General features: G+C 48.3%; 1 protein-coding gene across 1 annotated transcript in view; it reads right to left on the bottom strand.

The window, feature by feature from the left end:
• Positions 1-14518, bottom strand: part of CHN2 (chimerin 2) — a 331295-nt gene that overhangs the window by 301785 nt on the left and 14992 nt on the right. The window lies entirely within an intron of this gene.

Raw genomic sequence — 14518 nt, forward strand, 5'->3', positions numbered from 1 at the left:
GTAGCTTCCAAATAGGCTGGCTACTGAGGCAAAGGAATGTTCCACAGGCACAGAGTTGGTGCAAAACATGCTGAGTCTCACAAAATTCCCGTGCCGAAGCCAAGGCAGTGGTAGAAGCAATAGGTCAGATAACTAGTGTGGTCTGCCCTCAGCCAGGCAGTGCCTGAGATAATGTACAAATAATTATACGCACAAGCCAGAGTTTCCAAACTGCTGATTTCATTTTCTAGGCCACACTAGAGCTGGTCAAATCACTCTGAAAGTTAAGTTTTCCAACTGACCGCAAAGGGTTAGTTCACGTACAGTACTTCTCTAAAATACTGCAGCTAGTTAGGAGTTCAAGGGACCGTGACATCTCTCCTCATTCTCTGAAGGAACTTACCTCCCTCCTCCCCCCGGTACTGTTAGAACGTTGGGGAGAAGGAACAGATCCCCAAGCCCCTACTATGAAGTCTAAGGCCATCTTTATTAGGACTTCATGAAGACATGAGGCACAGCCAACTAAGTCCCAACTTGCTCAAACTGAATCCATCCCGTCACATGGATTTAGCATTTGCCTGTCAAAATGGAGCCTTATTTTCAAGAGCATAGAACACACTAAGGTTTCTTTGTTCAAATTAATTCTGTCCTCCGTTGTTTGCGCACACACATACACACACACACACACACACACATACACACAATGGATGGCTAATATTTTGTCTACTACATTAGAAACTTTGATGCATCGATCAGCCCTTGGGATTCCCGGGTTACTTTAGGGTCTCGGACATCTAAAACACCCACCCTCTGCACCCTACACAGACAGGAACAGGCATGCTGAGATATTTATGATTCGAAGCGGGGGAGACTGAAGGGGACCCACGAAGGTTATGAAGAAGGGCGGGCAGCGAAACTCCACAAAATGATCAATGCCAAGCCTACAAGAACGAACAGGAATTCCACAACCGATCTTACCAGAGGTGTCCCTTAAGGGGACTGTTTTAGGAAACACAGTCTGCGGGCATCACAATGGGCACCCCAGTCCCATGAAGTAGAGACAGAGCTAGACAGAGTTCTGGGCAGTCTTACAGCTCAGTCAGTTATCTCAGTTCTAGCTCGGGTCCTGAAGTCTGGCGGGATTTCCGCCCACCCCAGTGTCCTCTACCAATTTCCTCAACCCTAATTGTCTTTTCCTCTCCTCCCTCAGATATGCTGCAGCGTCTCTCTGTCTCTGGAAATTAATCACTACTTGAGAGATTAATTGGAATTTTAAGACCATTAATTGTCATTTCCTCTTCCTTTTCCTTTTTTAATTCTGAGCGAACTCGACAAGGACTCTTTCGGCAACTAAAATAGCTTTTTTTTTTTTTCTCAAGTTCCAACCTAGAAAACCAGTTACTTCTCTTCTCGGTCATTTCGATCTACCTATGGTTGGCCAGTCATGACACCAGGTGAATTATGAGGGGTGAGTTATAGTTTAGTTATAAACCCATTTGGCAAGGATCAGAAAGGTTGGTTTACGTAATAAGATTAATTATAGGCAATCATTAAAATGTTAAACGATACTTTCCATTAGCCAAAAGTACTCTTTGACATTTAGAAAACGCCGCCTAAGGAAGAGGGCTCACTACTCTAAGAGCAAGAGAAAAATTATACTTACAAAATGTGCCCAGTAGGTTTATGGTCCTCAGCCTGTTTTTTCCCCCCATGGGGATTGAGTCGGCCTTGTTACACCGACATACACACCACAAATGACAACTGGTCCACATGCCACAAAGACACACAACTGTACTAACCCACAGCAGTGTACACATACACACACAGAGCAAGGAACAGAAGCATGGACGTACACCGACTCCCAGTCACCCCTGGCACATGCATAAACACAGATATTCACACACACACACACACTGAAACACAGACTCACACACATATACATACATTCACACACACACCTACAAATAGGCTGAAGACGTACATTTCCACCGGAGCACATCACGCCCTGGTACAGCACAGCCACGCATCTTCTTAACTACTGTGGAACCAGTCGTCAGCGTCTCCTGGCACAGCACACACAAGAAAACTAACTCAGAGAGGGGAGAGAACGCGGGAGCCAGCCTCTCGAGCTGGTTTAAATGCTTTCTTTGTGGTGAGGACTGACAACCCCGGGCCTGGCTCCAGGCTGAGCAAGACCTTTAATCGGGACATCCGGGAGGCCTCCCAAGACCTGTGACATTTACCAAACCTGAGAGGATGAGAAACTGGGAGGGCCTCATACAGTTAGAACCACAGAGGCCGAAATTTGGGGCAGTGAATGGAAGGGGCGGCCTTGCTGCTCGGCTTCTCTGTATGTTCAGGTTAGGGGCCATGGTCATGGGCTCCAGGTAGCCTGAGAAGGTGCGGCAATGAAGTTCACCAACTTAGTAGAAGAGTTTCGAATTAGAAATAGTTCTTCTGGCTGGCTAAGGACATCACAGGTTCCATGAACTTCGACAAAAGCCTGTTTTCCTCTCCGGTAGTTTTCGGTGAACGCTGTCATAGTGAGGCTCCCGTTTCTATTCATTCAGTCACTCATCCAAAATACATGTTTAAGATTTATGGTGTGGCAGGTCCCCTGCTAAACACTGGTATTGTGAGGGCCTCTGCTTTCATGGAGTGCTTGGTCCACGAGGGAGAGAGGCTGACAAGGAGCGACAAGTGGGCTGGCTGTTTCACGGCTCTGTATGTCCCCAGAGCCAAGCATGGTGGCTCGCACCCATCCACACACAGTGCATGTTCTAAGAGAGGAAGCAAGATGGCCAGGAAGGAGAAAGGAAAACAGGGTTCGTGGGATTGCCAGGACTTTACCAATCCTCAAAGATAAGATAGTTGGGTAATTAAGTAAACGATGATCATTCGGCATTAGTAGAAACCATAGACTTAAAAATAACACTACTTAGCTCCATTTCTTTAGGACCTGCTGAGTTATGGTTGTTAAATATATTCAGAAATCATAATGCTTGCAGTCATGTAGCTCATCTACAATGTAGCCAAGGAACTTTTGGGTGGAGAGCTAAGCAGAGCCCACGGGAAGCCAACCTCACACAGAGGGAAGGCGTCAATAAGCTCGTGGGACAGAAGCGACAAAAATGATTCTCTAAGAATTTTTAAGATCATCTTGAAGAATCCTCTTGGCGGGGAAATAAGGATCCAGAGAAGCTTTCCATCTTGTTACAGAGGAGACTTTCTTGAAGACTCTGGGTTTCACGAAGTGCTTGTGATGTTCTACCGACAGAGGGAAGGAGCAGAGACTCAGAGACAGGTTTCTCCAATTCTGTCTTTAAAATATTCTGGAAAGAGAGAGGGCTGCTGAGCGCCAGAACCCACGCTGGGTCACTGGGGGGATACCAAGAAGAATAAGACCAGAATCTTCTTTCCCTCAAGGCACTGAGCCGCCACATCCATCAAGCAAGAGCCACGAAGCAGAGGCCATATTGGAGTGTAAATTTTAAAAAGTACAAAGGGGTGAAAGGATTGAATGGACTCATTTTAGAACTCACGAAAAAGTCATTCTTCGAGGGGGCTTTGGAAGTGTCCAAGAACACCATCTTCAAATTCAGAGTCAGAGAGCAGGACAAACACCCCCTCCCTCCCCCTGACCCCACCCAATCCCTGGTTACTGAACAAAGACTTCGCTGGTTCAAGCCAAAACGAGAGAATTGCTTATGTGTGCAGGCGCACGCACGTGATGACCGTAATGTGGTTGGTTAAAAAGGATGTCTCTTGTTTAGAGGTGGCCCCTGAAACAGTTACAAATGAAATTACACTAGACCTGAGACTGACTTCCAACTAATCCAAGGGATGGGATGAAAGAAGGTCATGAGTTGGTAAAGACTGAAACAGGGTGATGGAAGGCTTTATCATCCTACTTTCTTTACTCTTAGGGTAGATTTAATATTCTCTATAAGATGTATGTACCATGGAAATCGGTCATCAAAGCCTGCTGAGTGTGTAGGAAAGGACGGGTCTTTTCCCCAATTGTTTCATAACATCCTGCTTGTTGGACAGTGAGTTAAAAAGAAGCAAACGTCCCTCGGAAACAATTATGAGAATGAATCAGAGGCTTCAATAAGGTGGTGAGTTGGATGCCTTGCGTTAGATCAGTTCAGGAAACCAACTATATTGTTTCTTTGGTTTTATGAGCTGACTGAGGTGGATTTACAGTCTCAGAAGCCCACGTGGGCAGTTCTACTCTGCCCTGTGGGGCGGCTCTGAGCCGGCATTGCCTCGATGGCAGTGAGGGGGTTCTGTTGGAGCTGTTTTTTGTTGCTGTCTTTGGTCGAGAGTCTAGCAGTCTCACCCTGTCACACGGGGTTGCTGGGAGTTGAAATCAACTCTTAGCAACAGCACCTAACAACCGAGTAGCGAGTAAAATTCAAAAGCAAACTTGTCTATTCTTTCAAAAGCAAAACAACAGCCCCACTGCCGGCTAGCTGATTGGGACTCATAGCGACCCTACACAGGGATTTCAAGATTATGAATCGGTATGGACGCCAACAGCCTCATCTGCCTCCCGCAAAAGCAGTGGATGGGTTAGTAGCCCACTGGCTGACCCACAGAGCGCTCTGGGCTCCCTGTCCCATTCTGTAATGGATCCTAACATTTTTTTGTTGACCCTGGCCAGTCTTTAGAACACAATAGCAAAGGTAGGAGCAGAGCGCATCCCACAGAGTCCTGAACCCTGGTGCATTTACATATGTGTGTATACCTAAGTATGTTATTCCACCCTCCATCAATGTAATAGCCAGGCTAGTTTTGTTAACACCTAAGTCAGACCACATCACTCTCTTCTGGAGCTTTCCATGGACAACCCATCTCACTCAGAGTAAAACTCAAAGTCCTTACAATAGCCTAGAAGGCTCATGATCTACGCCAACCCCTTTCTGCTCAGTCCTACTGACATGTCCAGCCACATGTGTACCAGCCTCATACCCTCATCCAGTCTCTGCAATGACTCTTCCCTTTGTCCCCAGAGCTCTTTCTCCAGCTGTCTGCACACGTGTCACCTTCTCAAGAATACCTGCCCTGATCACACCCTGTAAAATTCCAACCTTTTGTTTTTCTTTTTCTTTACCAGTTTTGCTCACTGGTATTCATTCAATAAATAGAATGGAAGGAAGTCTGTGGTGTGTATGTGGGCTAGGTTATGATCTAAAGTATATTTCTGCATGAGGGTCACATTCCAAAAATGTGTACAACAGCCCCGGTGCATCCTGGGAATATCTCTGGGTACACTAGGGGTGAGGACCTAAAAGCTCATGTGGCAAGCACTGGGCCACCCAACACTTCTTCGCATCTTGCAGACTGGGTGCCTGGGACAAATGATGCAATCGTTACTGCTCTGCGAAGACGTGGCTGGGTGGGAGTCTTGTTCCCGGAGGGGTGTTAGCACGGCTCCATTAGATTGGCAAGCGGAAATCGGCAGCGTCAGAAAAATCATTAAATTTTCAAGACCCTCAGCGATGCTCTAGTCTGAACTAATAATGCTACAGAGAAGCATCAAAGTTACAAAGTGATCATGTAATTTGCCCAAGGCCAAGGCAACAGTGACTGGTGAGACCAAACTTGTACTGACACAGGTCACGGGCTCCCAGCCCAATGAGCTTCACCCACCGTCGTCTGCCCTACATACAAGAAATAGGAACCTCCAGTCCCAAAGTATCCTGCCTGTTTCTCCCTGCTCTGGAAAGAACCTGTGATTCTCACTCCAATTATGTGCCCTTCATCTCTGCCACTCGAGCCTGGACAATTTGCAGGGTTCTGGGTTATAAAAACAAAGAGCTGCTAATGATCGCTATTTCTCACAAAGCAGAGCTCTAAAATCCCCTCTCCATAGCAACCAGAAGGGGCTGCACCATCTATTAAGAGCCTCTGACTTTCTGATAAACCAATTCCAAGTCATACCAGCTTCACCACACAAACACACCCCTACACAAAGCCAAACCCAGGGCCCTCTGGTCGATTCCCACTCATAGCAAACACCTAGATAGAAGGGGGCTGTCCCGAGAAGCAGACCGCCGCATCTTTCTCCCACGGAGTGGTGGGTGGGTTGGAAACCACCGTTCTTACAGTGCTTTTTAACCAGTGTGTCACCAGAGGCCACCAGTCACTTACAGTGCTTTTTAACCAGTGTGTCACCAGAGGCCACCAGTCACTTACAGTGCTTTTTAACCAGTGTGTCACCAGAGGCCTTAGCATCAGACCCAGGCACTTTCAAGCATGTCATTCACCAAACCTTCAACTTACTCGACCCAACTTTGCTTTAGCGTTAAAATACCTATCCATCCGGGCAGGAGTAGGATACATCTGCTTCAAACCACAAGGCCCTAACAAGTCAAAGCTTTTAGCTGTGCTGGTTGCCCAAGGAACAAAGTAAGCATAGGCTTGCTTGTGCTTACTCATTCATCTGTAGTGAACAATTTCACATTTTTTCACCACATCAAAGATTCTGCTTCTTGGTAAAGCTGGTATCTGTCTCCTTCCCCATAAGAGATTTCTATAGAAACAAAGCCTCTTCTCAACTTCACAGTCCCTGATGGGGATGAGAAGCCGGCAAGCCAAAAAAATGGGCTCATCCTGTTTACTGCGGACTCTGCCCCTGGCTACCAGTCACCTTCATCTGATAGAGAAGGAGACACATCCTTATAGGGGTAAAAGTATTTTTACAAAGTGAATGGTTGCGTGAATGCTTGGTTCTCAACTACAGTTTGAATCTGAGAAGCCAGGTGTCTTAAAACTCTCAGTGGTTCTAGACACCAGTCCCTTCAAGTCAATTCCGACTCATAGCGACCCTATAGAACAAGGCAGAACTGCCCCTTTGGGTTTGTTTCCAAGACTGTACATCGTGATGAGAGCAGACAGCTTATTCCCCCCCCCACCCCCCAGGGAGGAGTTGGTGGGTTTGAACCACTGATCTTGCAGCTACCAGGGCTCCTTCAGTATTTCCTTAGTAGCCTTAAATAGTCCAAAGGCTGAAGGCATGTATGACATCAGTGTGGTAGACACTCCAGTTCTCTCCTTTCCACAACCCTGGTCCATCCAGGTAGCTTCGTCCACACAGGGAAGGCTGGCCCCATCTCCATCCCAGGCCCAGTTGCTGTGAGTTAGATGCTGACACACAGTGACCCTATTCCTGTCAGGGCTTCCAATGCTGATTTTTTGGAAGTAGCTCTGCAGATCATTCTTCTGGGGTACTTCTGGGTTGGTGGCCAAGTGATGAATTATTTGCGTCACCTAGAGATGCCTCCATCTCAGAAAGTGGGGGCGGGGTGGGGGTAGGAGAGCATGTAACTCACCAAGGGTTTCTGGTAATCTACCCCCTCTTTCCAATGATTGGCTCACATTTGAACATGTGACAAGGCTGTGGCCAATGAGGCAAGGAGATGTCTGCAGGAGGTAGTCATGCTTCTGTGAAAGGTTTCCTCACTGAGAAAGACAAAATCGCAGGGAGGACATGGCCCTTCATGTCTGCAGAGGTGCCAGGGCCTGCAGTGAACGTAGTGACAGCATGTGGAGACGAGGCTGAGGACAAAGCCCCTGACCAAGGAGGGCAACTAAGCGTCATAGAAGCAAGTCAGATGAGCTCGGCTACGGTCAGGGTGGTACAGCCATAGACGATAGAGTTGACTCAGACTTACAAAGATGCAGAGCCTGCTCTGAATGCAGAAACGAGGGCCATGTGCCCCCATGCTCCTACTCAGTCTTGCATTTCAAGGTTTTCCAACCCATGCAAACACGGCATCCCAGAATGAGCCTGGCGGTGAGGACCTGCGCATGGACACATCAGCAGTTAACAGCAGGCCCCCGGAGCAAACTCACTGTCACTGACTCAATGCAAGCCGATCCGGACAGTGGGTCTTTTATTCCAGTGGGCTTGGCCCGTGTCCTTCAAAAGCAGAGGGAGCTCAAACCCAAATTCACTGCCCTGGAGCTGGTTCCACTCCTAGTGATCCTACAAGACAGAACAGAATCGCCCCTGCGGGTTTCCAAGACTGTAAATCTTTACAGGAGTAGAAACCTTCATCTCTCTCCCGCAAAGCATCTGGTGGTTTTGAACCGCTGATGTTGGAGTGAGCAGCCCAATACATAACCCACTTTGACACCAGAGTTCCTCCCAAAAAGTAGGAGGAGCAGGAACAAATTGCATTGATCAGGGGCAGCTACAGCAAACACCACCAGGCACACCTTCCTCATTTGTGTTACTGTTGGGGGAGGGGGGGACTCAGGGCAGCCAGACTTATCATGAATGAGAGAGAGAGAGAGCACCCAGAACAACAAACCCAGTGTGGTCCAGAGTCACTTCCTCCTCAGGGTGCCAGGAAAAGACTCAACAGAGACCTTTAAGGCAAGAAGTGTCAGTGTTGGCTTCGCCTCCACGCTCCATGAATGAGCACTTGTCTGTCCTTTGTGATTTGCTCCTACCCAATTTGTCCTATGGGGACACTGAAAGAAGTTGGGCCATGAGCTGCACCAAGGAGAACACACCAGCCTATAAACTCAGCCAGGCTATCAGTGGGCTGCGCTTGTCCAGGAAAGAGGCCATCAGTCAATGTCAAGAGTCTCAAGGACCCTAAGTTCCATATCAGGATCAGGCATTGTTCTAATTGACAAAAAGAGGGTCTTTCTAAAGAAGTCCCTGCTCCTTCGAAAACTTAATGGTGGGGGTGGAGGAGGACTTCAATAGCTGCCTGTGACCCAAAGCTACAGAATTTACGTTGTGGTTATCTGGGCTGGAAGGGACTCCTAACCCATGGTGGACCCAAGCACAACAGAATGAACTCGGCTGGTCTGGCGCCATATCCCGATTGGCTAGACCTCGGATCACTGTGATCCATAGGCTTGTACAGCCTGATTTGGGGCAGTAAGGTCACCAGGCCTTTCATCCTGGTACAGCTAAGTCTAGAACTTTTCCTAAAACTCACCCAGCATCGTAGCAATAGGTAAGCCGCAACGGACAGACAGGAGGTAGCTGTACCCCAGGTGCATTGACCAGGAATCAAACCTGGGCCTCCCCCCTGGAAGGTGAGAATTCCACCGCTGAACCCCCACTGAGCGCCTCATACACCATCCACGTTGACATTGTTAGGGGCCCTGGATTCTATTTCAGCTCAAAGAGACCCCATGTGACAGAGAAGAACTACCCCACAGTTTTCTAGGTCAGCATTTCCCAACTGGGGCAATAGCGCCCCCCTGAAGAGCACTGGAGCAATGCAGGGCTGTTGCAAAAGCAGATTCCTACACTTTATCCTGGACAATGGGCCTATGATCCTATGATCCTAAGGAGCCCTGGTGGTAGAATGGGTTAAGCATTGGGCTGCTAACTACAGAACCAGCAGTTTGAAACCACCAACCTCTCCAAGAGGGAAACATGAGGCTTTCTACTCCCATAAGGAATTACAGTCTCAGAAACGCACTGTGTCAGTTGGGCCCTGTTGGACCCTGTCCTATGGGGTGGCTGAGAGCCGCCATCGACGCAATGGCAGAGGGTTTGAAGTTTGATCCGTGTGGCTCCAGAGGCCCCGGGTGGTGCATGGAAATGATGAAGTGCTCTGGTGTTCACGGAAAGGTGCGCCTCCACTCCGAGGCACCTTGCAAGAAGGGCCTGGTGAACTACTTCCGAAGATGTAACCGTGGAAAACCCTATGAAGTGCAGCTCACTCTGAACTGCATCTGTAACTGTAGTTTGCGTTGCTGCTTCAGAAGTGGGTGGTTCTAGAAGCAGTCCTATTTGTAATATTTGCTTTATAGATAAGAAGAGATCAAACGCCCTTTTCCTTACTTGTTTAAGGCAAGAGTACACATTATCTGAACATCAGAAGCAGCTCTATCTAACAAAGAATATACAGTACGATACTGTGATCTGATGCGATCAAAGGCTGCGGGCCCTTTGATTACAAACAACAGCGGCAGCAGACGGCATCCGTGGAAACGTCTACACATGCATCCATCTCCAGGGGGCGTCTGGAGGCGGCGCAACCACGTGCCCCCACTCATCTGCAGAAAGCACAGGTGCACAGTGGGGGACCTGGTGCTCTCCTTGCCACTTAGAGGGCGTACGTGTTGTGCCCAGGGTTTGCAGAGAGGTATACAAATCTAATTACATAGCTGGGCCTGAGAAATGCACTCCCCTGCATCGCCCAGCAGCAGCCGAGACCTGCATCTGCCTGCCTTCGTCCACAGAAAGGAGGCCCCTGTGGCTTTCATGAGGCAGGGAGGATAGGAGGCATCCATCTAGAGGAGGGGACCCCACAGAGTCAGCCACCCAGAGCAAGTCCCCCTGCAAATGTGTGAGGAGGCTGGGGGCTGACACCAGGGGAAGGCAAACGTGGGAATAAACAGGGGAAGAGCAGGTGCTCCCCGGGGGGCTGACCAGGTTACCAGGGACCATGGACTGATGACGATCGAGTGCCCTCTCCAGGAAGGACGTGTGTGCTCACATCGTGTCCTTTTGGTCTCCTCATTTCTACTACGTCGCTTTTACAGTGCGTGCTTTAGAACCGCATTATTGAGCTATAACTCACCTACCCTATCCTGTGTCCATTTAAAGTGCACCACTCAATTGTTGCAATCCATTGAAGAACAGGCTCATCGATCTCAAAAGACCCTGCACACTCCTTCGCGGCCACTCTCCATGGGGCCCTGTCTCCCTCCCGCGCAGCCCTCCCCCAGTCCTAGTCCACCATTAAGTCTCTCTGGAGTTGCTTTCAATTTTTATAAGTAGGATCAAAGGATAACGTGGCCCATGGTGTCGGGCTTTTGGTCCACGTGGCATAGCACTTTTGTGGTTCATCCCTCTGGTGGTAAATGTACTATCTCACTATAACAGTGCTAAACGTCACTATACAGAAAAGAACGTTGAATATTGAAGGGGCGTGGAAACAATGAGGCCACGAATGCCTCCTTCTCCACCCTCCTGAGACCAGAAGGCCTAGCGAGTGCCCAGCTCCCACTGCCAACTTCTCTGAAAAAGAACAAAGTAGAAGGCATTGGGTATGTGAGAAAAATAGATGAAATCACATCCAAGATCACAGGAGAGCCAACACAACCCAGACTCATGGGGTTAGAGACTGGTGAGTCCCCCGAGACTATGAGGCTTAAGTCAGCCTACAGGCCTGGAACCGAACTCATTCTTGCAGTAAAATACTCAACCCTTGATGATCTAAAGGCAGCATTGCCCAAGGATACAGTTCAAAGCAGAAGGAATGGAAACAGGAAACAGAGGAAAGAAGTCGGATACGGATCAGGCATTGAGGAGGTTGCAGTGAGCGTGTTGAAAGAAAACGCGTCTGAAATGTGGATATAAAATGAATGCTCTGAGCTGCAAACCTTCAGCTACTTCACCGTACAAAGTTGTTTGTTGCTTTGTTTTGTTTTAACGTCTCTGTAGCTACCCGCATATTTATTAATGTTGCTACTGAAAACAGAGGAGCCCTGTGGCGTGGTGGTCAGTACACATTCAGCTACTAACCACAGGGCAGCCCAACTTGTAACCACTGTGCACTCTGCAGGAGACAGATGAGGCTTCCTACTCCGGTCCAGAGGTACCGGCTCAAAGCCCTACGGGGACGGTCCAAGTCCTACAGGCTGGCTCTGAGTCCCAATAAACGCACTGGGTTATTGAAAATACACACTGTAAAACATGCACCAATTCAACAATGTCTACATGCCCAATTCAACGACGCTCTTGAAGCTGGTCAATCCTCTTGCCCTGATTTTCCAAGCTGTCCCTCTCTCACCAACACAAACTCACTTCCCCCTGAAATTCCAGCCAACCTTTTCCCAGTTGCTAATGCCAATTCCTTTTCTTTCTCGTTTTTTTTTTATCATTTTATTAGGAACTCATACAATTCTGACCACACTCCATACATACATCAATTGTGTAAAGCACATTTGTATATCCATTGCCCTCATCATTCTCAAAACATTTGTTCTCCACTTAAACCCCTGGCATCAGCTCCTCATTTTCCCCCCTCCAGCCCCACTCCCCACTCCCTCACGAACCCTTGATAATTTATAAATTATTATTTTGTCATGTCTTGCCCTGTCCAATGTCTCCCTTCACCCACTTTTCTGTTGTCCGTCCCCCAGGGGGGAGGTTATATGTAGATCCTTGTAATCAGTTCCCCCTTTCCACCCCACCCTCCCTATATCGCCAGTTACATCACTGGTCCTGAAGGAATCATTTGCCCTGGATCCCCTGTGTTTCCAGTTCCTATCGGTATCAGTGTACATCCTCTGGTCTAGCCAGACTTGCAAGGTCGAATTGGGATCATGATGGGGGCGGGGGCAGGGGTGGGGGAGGGGGGCGGGGAGGAGGAAGCATTTAGGAACTAGAGGAAAGTTGTATATTCCATCATTGCTACATTGCACCCTGACTGGCTCATCTTCTCCCCAGGACCCTTCTGTAAGGATGTCCAGTGGACTACAAATGGGCTTTGGGTCTCCACTTAGCACTCCCACCTTCATTCACAATGGTATTTTTTCTGACTCATTCAAATGGAAGTTAGGGTCCTTACAGACTCATTGGCATACAAGAGATAGGGGAGGGGCTACCTTAACAGGCCTCTGATGGACAGCTTGGCTATTAAGCACCTACAGCAGGGTGGGGAGGGGAGGGATCTTTAAAAACAAAAGAAAGAAAAGCAAGGGAAGTAGAGACGCAATTTCAGTGTCCTCTGGTTACCTCTGGGCAGTGGGAATCAAGTCCACAATCATCAAATAGGATTCTAACACCCAGTGAGCCACCCTAAAGGACCCAGTAAAGCTCACCCTTTGGATTTCCAAGGCTATAAATCCTTAGGCAAGCAGGCGGCCTCATCTTTCCCCTGCAGAGCAATGGGTGGCTTCAAAGTAAGCAGGTAACTAACTACACCAGGCTCCTTCCTTTGTGGGGAGGGACTGCAAAAGGATGGGGAAGGGAAGGGGGAGAGCAAGCCTGACTATTCAACACCGGTCCCCTCCCCTGCCTCGTTCAGGTAGGGAGCGCTCTCGGAAGAGATGAGTTACTGCTTGCATACCAGAAACATGTTCTCCTTGGGGAAGGTTGAATAAAGGACAGAAAAACGGAAGTCAATCCTCAGGTGGCCATGGGTAGACAGGGCGTCACTTAGAATGAGAAGTTTGTCTTGGGCTGTGGACCTATAGGCTGGCAGCTGGACTCCACCCAGCCAATCTAGGAAGAGTGTCCTGGTGAAGCGCTTCCTCCATCCTCACAGCCACAAATCCGACACAGCAGTTGATGCCCTAACACAGGCGGTCACGGTAAACGTTCGTATTGTGACTCTTACCGGAAGTAGAGAAATTCTCTCAATGGATGGGGTTCCGCCAAAGGTTTAGAAAGTCTATTGAACAGGAGCAAGGCATACAGAGGGGCCGTCTCTTAAGTGTTATGTGAACAGCAGAACAGGATATAGACAGATATTTGGGGGGGCAGGAATTTGGTTCACAAATTTTCCAGTTGCTGGACTAAAAAAAACACACACACATATTATTTGATTTTTCACAGCAAGTATGATTCTTCCCATTATGTTGATGAGAAAACAGAAACTCAGCAAGGCCCAGGTGGACCTAACCAGCTAGTGATGGTATCTGGACCGGATCCCTACTTTTGAGACCAAAGCAAACCCGCCCTCCTTACACTGTTCCACGCAAAGAGCCCCTGGTTGGAGTGAACTCTGATTTGTTTACAAAACCCAAGGACGTATGCCAGAAGTAACCTTAGAGAGTTGAGTCTGCAGGGCATGGAAAGAAACGCCAAGCCACTCTACAGGTAGAAAATGGATGGAGCTGATAGCATCCGCAGGAGCACAAGCTCAAACTGCCTGGATTCAGAAGCACGTGTGTGTGTGTGAATTCCTGTAAGGCGGATTTACACGTAGCTTTCTGAGAGCAGGGAGATGTCTGCAGGGCAATGCTTTTCACAGACCTTTTTATAAAACCCTGCTCCCTGCTCTGGGAGGGTTAAGACACCAACCCAAACAAGTCCTGTGGCAATGACAGGGTTCTTGTGACAGCCTACACGGTCCAATTCAAAAGCATGTCCTATGTCCATAATTGCCTCGGATTTGCTATGGTTATGTTCCTAATCTTAATCTGAAACTAATTACCTCAGGAGAGTTTATAAAACACCTGCCAGCTGGTGGTTCCCTCTGTAAGTGAGAAAAAAAATTTTTTTGCTTTGTAAAAAGAGACAGGCAGCTTAGCTGTTTCTCAACACAAGCAAAACAATTTCTCAGGACGTAAGGTCAACCTAGGGCATATAAATTCCTCACAGAAGAAAATACGAATCTCTGCCCTGGTGACTAGAGTACCTTCAAGCCTGGATTTCCCCCGTGGGAACAAACAGAGGGCACACCTGATGATAAGAAACCAGGCCCCTAACTGGACGCTCCCTGGAAGGACAGCAGGCCCCGAGGGAGACAAAGCAGGGCTCTTTGCAGGAGATGGCCGTTCAAATAGCCTGCTGACCTAATGAACACACTTTCACGTTCTCATGTCT

Source organism: Tenrec ecaudatus, chromosome 9 (assembly GCF_050624435.1).
Source record: "Tenrec ecaudatus isolate mTenEca1 chromosome 9, mTenEca1.hap1, whole genome shotgun sequence".
Taxonomy (NCBI): Eukaryota; Metazoa; Chordata; class Mammalia; order Afrosoricida; family Tenrecidae; genus Tenrec; species Tenrec ecaudatus.